We start from the raw sequence: 6,546 nt of genomic DNA on the forward strand, positions 1-6,546 counted from the left end.
TTTGATTTAGTGAAGTCTGTCTGTTGTAGTATACAGTGGGATAAGTATTAGTAAAAAATGAGCAATAGATCAGCTGATGGAAGCCCCTTTCTTGGCCCTAGTACTACTGTCTAGAAGACTTGTGTTTTATCCTCAGGTTATTTGCTGTTCTGTTTAGCTATTGGGCAGACAAAGGACTCAAGGAAACAACAAACTGCATCCAGGATGTGAGCAAAAGAGGTTGTTTATAGACACAAACCCAGAATCTATATGGAACTAATTATAATAATTGAATTAGATGCTTTCTTACACTCCTGATAGCAGGACCCCCAAGGTGGTGGCATCAGATAGATCTCTCTTCTGGTATACAGCATGCTGCATAGGCCTGTCTGTATCGAGACACAAGCTGATAGGTGCTTCCCCACTTTTACTCCATCATGTGCTGTTTTTATGTCCCTTCCTTATACAGAGCAAACTAGCATTAAACATGTTGCTAGACCTTTGTCCAAGACCACTAAGTCCTTGTGATAACAAATATCTTACGTGTTTTCCCTACATGTGCTAAGGCAGCAGCTGTCTCAGCTGCAAGCTGCAGATAATGAACTATATTTCTCTACTATTAAACTCAGTTAAGTATTTCACAGACATTCCAGAAAGGAAGAGAACACAACAGGGCTTAACTTTCATTATTACAGGATCATAGTAAAATTCCAGTTGGAAGGGACCTCAAGAGGTCTTTAGTCCAATCTCCTGCTCAAAGCAAGGTCATCTAGGGGTTAGACCAGGTTGCTCAGGACTTTATCCAGTCTGGTGTTAAAAGCCTCCAAGGATGGGGACTGCACAACTTCTCTGGACACCTTGATCCCATGCTTGACAATCCTCACATTGAAAAAGTTTCTCCTATCCAGTCAGGGCCTCTCTTGTTTCCACTTATGCCCGTTGTCTCCCATTCTTCTACCATGCACCACTGTGAAGGGCCTAGTTCTGTCTTGATAGCCTCCTTGTAGGTACTGAAAGACTACTGTTAGGCCTTTTCTTCTTCAGGCTGAAAAAGATCAGTTCCCTCAGTGTCTCCTCATACAGCATGTGCTCCTGGCCCCTGATAATCTCAGTGGCCCTCCACTAGACATGCTCCAGCTGATCAATGTTTTTCCTGCATTGTACTGTGCCCAAAACAGTATTCCAGATATGGTGTAATGAGTGCTAAGTGAAGGGGGATAATCACTTTCTTTTATCTAATGGCTATGCTACTGCTAATACGGCCGAGGATGCTACTGACCACCTTTGCTTCCAGGGCATGCTGCTGGCTAATGTTAAGCTTACTGTCTATCAAGAGTTCCCAAGTCCTTTTCAGCACAGCTGCTCCTCAGCTGGGCAGGCATCAGCCTGTATCTTTGTAAGGGGTTCTTCCTTTCCAGGTGCAAGACTAGGTGCTTGTTCTTACAATCATAGAATCATAGAATCATTAAGGTTGGAAAAGATCTCCAAGGTCATTGAATCCAACCGTTAACCTATCACTGCCATTTTCAGCACTAAACCATGTCCTTAAGTGCACGTTTTTTAACAATTCTAGGGCAGCCTGTTCCAATGCCTGACCACCCTTTAAGTGAAGAAATTTTTCCTAATATCCAATCTAAACCTTCCCTGGCAGAACTTAAAGCTAGGTCCTGTCACTTGTTACCTAAGAGAAGAGACTGACACCCACTTCACTAGAAGCTCCTTTCAGGTAGTTGTAGAAACCAATAAGATGTCCCCTGAGCCTCCTTTTCTCCAGACTAAACAACCCTGGTTCCTTCAGTCACTCCTCATAACACTTGTGCTCCAGACCCTTCACCAGCTTCATTGCCCTTCTCTGGACTCACTCCAGCACTTCAATGTCTTTCTTGGAGTGAGGGCCCCAAAACTGAACACAGGATTCAAGGTGCATCCTCAGCAGTGCCAAGTACATGGGGATGATCACTTCCCTAGTCCTGCTGGCCACAGTATTTCTGATACAGGCCTGGATGCCATTGGCTTTCTTGGCCACCTGGGCACATGCTGGTTCATGTTCAGCTGACTGTCGACTAGCACCCCCAGGTCCTTTTCCACCAAGCAGCTTTCCAGCTACTCTTCTTCAAGCCTGTAGCATTGCAGTTCAACAACTCTTGTTGAATTATATGAGGTCCCCATGACCCCATTCCCCCAGCCTGTCTAGGTGTCTCTGAACAGCAGCCCTGTCCTTAAGTTCCCACTAGGATTACCACTCTCAGGTGATGCCATACCAACACTTGGCTTACCTACTGCAATCCTGTTGGTATCCCTTTCCCTCACTGATTCTATGTTGGTTTGAACCATGCATACCTCTGTCATAGTTTAACCCCATCTGTCAACTAAGTACTATGCAGCCACTCGCTCACTCCCTTCTCCCCTTGTGGGATGAGGAGGAGAATCAGAAAAAAGTAAAAACTTATGGGTTAAAAACAGTTTAATAATTGAAACAAAGTAAAATATAAATAGTAATAATGCTGACGCTAATAATAACAATAATAATAATAGTAATGAAAAGGAGAGAGAGGAGAATAAAATGCAAGAAAAAACGAGTAATACTCATCAGCCACTGACCGATGCCCAGCCTGTCTCTGAGCAGCAATCGGCCTCCTCTGGCTAACTCTCTCCAGTTTATATACTGAGCATGATGTTCTGTGGTACAGAATATCCCTTTGGCCAGTTTGGGTCATCTGTCCCAGCTCTGCTCCCTCCCAGCTTCTTGTGCAGCTCCTCCCCAGCAGAGCATGAGACACTGAAAAGCCCTTGACTCAGGGTAAGCACTGCTCAGCGACAACCAAAACATCCGTGTGTTATCAGCATTATTCCCATACTGAATCCAAAACACAGCACTGTACCAGATACTGAGAAGAAATGAATTCTATTCCAGCTGAAACCAGGACAACCCATCATAATACCATTCTGAAGTTTTTCTTTAAACACAATAATGCTTAAATTTCTGGGTACCCTAAAGAAACATATGAGTAAGAAGGATATATTTATACATTCACTTTTCAGAACAGAAAGGCACAGGGTCTCTCGATTGAATGGTTTTATCATTCAATTTGATCATATGGAAAGAAATTCTAATTATAGAAATATAGAATCATTCAGGTTGGAAAAGAACTCCGAAGTCATTGAGTCCAACCTTTGACCAATCAACACCATGCCAACTAAACCATAGCACTAAGTGCCATGTCCATATGTTTCTTGAACACTTCCAGGGATGGTGACTCCACCATTTCCCTGGGCAGCCCGTTTCAATGCTTAACCACCCTTTCAGTGAAAAAATTCCAACCTGAACCTCCCCTGGCACAGCTTGAGGCTATGTCCTCTTGTCCTATCAGTATTTGCCTGGGAGTAGAGGCTGACCCCCATCTTACTAAAACCTCCTTTCAGGTAGTTGTAGAGAGCAATAAGGTCTCCTGAGCCTCCTTTTCTCCAGACTTAACAATCCCAGCTCCCTTAGCCATTCCTCATATGACTTACTCTTTAGACCCTTCACCAGTTTTGTTGCCCTTCTCTGGACTCACTCCAGGACCTTAATGTCCTTCCTAAATTGAGGGGCTCAGAACTGAACACAGTACTCGTGACTGGCCTCACTAGTGCTGAGTACAGAGGGACAAACACTTCCTTAGTCCTGCTGGCCACACTGTTTCAGATAGAAGCCAGGATGCCATTGGCCTTCTTGGCTACCTGGGCACACGCTGGCTCATGTTCAGCCAGCTGTTGACCAGAACCCCCAGGTCCTTTTCCACCAGGCAGATTTCCAGGCACTGTAAATCTCTGGGATTTCTTGGGGAAATCTGAACAGATTTTCCCAAGCCTGTAGTGCTGCATGGGGTTGTTGTGACAGAAGTGCAGAACTTGGCCTTATTGAACCTTATACAATTGGCCTCAGCCCTACAGTCCAACCTGTCCAGATCCCTCTTCAGAGCCTTCCTACCCTCCAGCAGATCAACACTCACACCCAATTTGGTGTCATCTTCAAACTTACTGAGGGTGCATTTGATCCCCTTGTCCAGATCATTGATAAAGATATTAAACAGGACTGGCCCCAATACTGAGCCCTGGGGAACACCACTAGTGACTGGCTGCCAACTGGATGCAGCACCATTCATCACCACTCTCTGGGCCCGGCCATCCAGACAGTTTTTTATCCAGCAAAGAATACACCTGTCTAAGCTGTGGGCTGCCAACTTTTCCAGGAGAATGATGTGGGAGATAGTATTGAAGGCTTTACTGAAGTCCAGGTAGACACATCCACAGCCTTTCCCTCATCCACTAGGCATGTCACCTGGTCATAAAAGGAGATCAGGTTCATCATGTAGGACCTGCCTCTTGTAAAGCCATGCTGACTGGGCCTGATCCCCTGGTTGTCCTGTATGCGCTGCATGATGGCACTCAGAATTATCTGTTCCATAACCTTCCTGGGCACCAAGGTCAGGCTGACAGGCCTGCAGTTCCCCAGATCCTCCTTCCAACCCTTCTTGTAGATGGGCATCACATTGGCCAACCTTCAGTCATCTGGGACCTCCCCAGTTAGCCAGGACTACTGGCTAAGATGGAGAGCAGGTTGGCAAGCTCTTCTGCCAGTTCCCTCTGTGTCCTTGAGTAAATCCCATCTGACCCCATAGACTTGTGAGTGTCTTAAGTGGGTCAGCAGGTCAGTAACTACCTCCTCCTGGATTGCAGAGGGGTGTCTTAAGTGGGTCAGCAGGTCAGTAACTACCTCCTCCTGGATTGCAGAGGGTCTATTCTGTTCCCCGTCCCTGTCTACCAGCTCAGGTGGGTTGGTTGCCTTCAGGACAACTGGTCTTACTGTTAAAGACAGAGGCAAAGAAGGCATTAAGTACCGCAGTCTTTTCCTCATTCTTGGTTAAAATATTCTCTTCTGCATCACAAAAAGGATGGAGATTCTCCTTGGCCCTCTTTTTGTTAATAATTTATTCATGAAAACACTTTTTATTATCTTTCACAGCAGTGTCCAGGTTGAGTTTTATTTGAGCTTTCTAATTTTCTCTCTACATGACCTAACAACATCCTTGTATCCTTCCTGAGTTTCCTGCCCCTTCTTCCAAAGGTCATAAACTCACATTTTTTTCCCTGAATTCCAGCAAAAGCTCCCTGTTTAGCCAGGCCAGTCTTCTTCCCCACTGGCTCATCTTTCAGCACATGGGGACAGGCTGCTCCTGTGCCTTTAGGATTTCCTTCTTAGAGTATGTCCAGCCTTCCCCTACCCCTTTGTAATTAAGGACTGTTTTGCAAGGGACTCTCTGAACAAGTGTCGTGAAGAGGCCAAAGTCTGCCCTATGGAAGTCCAAGGTAGAGGTTTTTTTGACCCCTTTCCTTACTTCACCAAGAACTGAAAACTTTAATTTTGTGGTCAGTGCCCAAGATGAGCTCCAACCATCACATCTCCCACCAGCCCTTCTCTGTTTGTAAACAAAAGCTCTAGTGGGGCCCACTCACCAGCTCCGTCAGGAAGTTCTCTTCCACACACTCCAGGAACATCCTAGACTGTCTGTATTGGGTCTGACCAAGGTAAAGTTCACAGCCTTCACAGTGCTGTGCTTTGCATTGGTAGCTGGAAGGGTGTTGATAACAGACCAGTGTTTTGGCTACTGCCGAGCAGTGCTGTCCCTCTAACATTCCTTCCCCCACCAAAGGGGATGGGAGTGGGCACACTCCTGGGAGGGGACACAACCAGGACAGCTGACCCAAATTAACCAAAGGGATATTCCATACCATATGATGTCAGCTCAGATATATAAGCTAAGGGAGAGAGGAGGAAGGTGGGGCATTTGTGAGTTTTCAATGTTTGCCTTCCGGAGGAACTCCTACGTGTGCTGAAGCCCTGCTTCCCAGGAAGTGTCTGAACATCACTGCTGATGGGAAGTAGACTGACTTTTTTTTTCTCTTTGGCTCTTGCGCGTGCAGATCTCTGCTTATTTCTTTTCTTTTTTCTGTGATAAAATTGCCTTATCTCACCTTGCTGGTTGTTCTCCATCTTATTCTCTCCCCTGTCCCAGTGGGAAAGGGAGTGATGGAGCGACTTAGTTGGCACCCGGCACCCAGCCAGGGTCAACCCGCTACAGTCATTTTGGTGCCCGAACGTGGGGAGAGATAAAGGCAGTTTTATATATTTATACATATATATATATACATATATATGTATTGCATGCTGTAGTAATTATCAATAGCAATTCTCAAGTAGTAAGCTCCTGTGTGGCACACGGCCTTCAGCAGCCACACTGCTTATCTTTATTTTGCTAAGTTTGGGAACATGTTGAAACAAACAATAACTATGAATGAATATAACTCCTCTCTGCCTGGGGTGAATTTGAATATGGATGATTTTTTACTGCAGGCTCCCATGGTGATTGCCAATCCTTATATAAGCTGCCTGATATCATTAATAGTATTAGCCAATACAGTTGCTACACTATGGAATTCATGGAATTTGTCATCATCCTGGTATAAGAGGAAACAACCTTTGGGTGAGGAGCTGTTAAAATCTACCCTGAGGCACCCAGTTCCTGG

Source organism: Aphelocoma coerulescens (assembly GCF_041296385.1).
Source record: "Aphelocoma coerulescens isolate FSJ_1873_10779 chromosome W unlocalized genomic scaffold, UR_Acoe_1.0 ChrW_unloc_scaf_1, whole genome shotgun sequence".
NCBI lineage: Eukaryota > Metazoa > Chordata > Aves > Passeriformes > Corvidae > Aphelocoma > Aphelocoma coerulescens.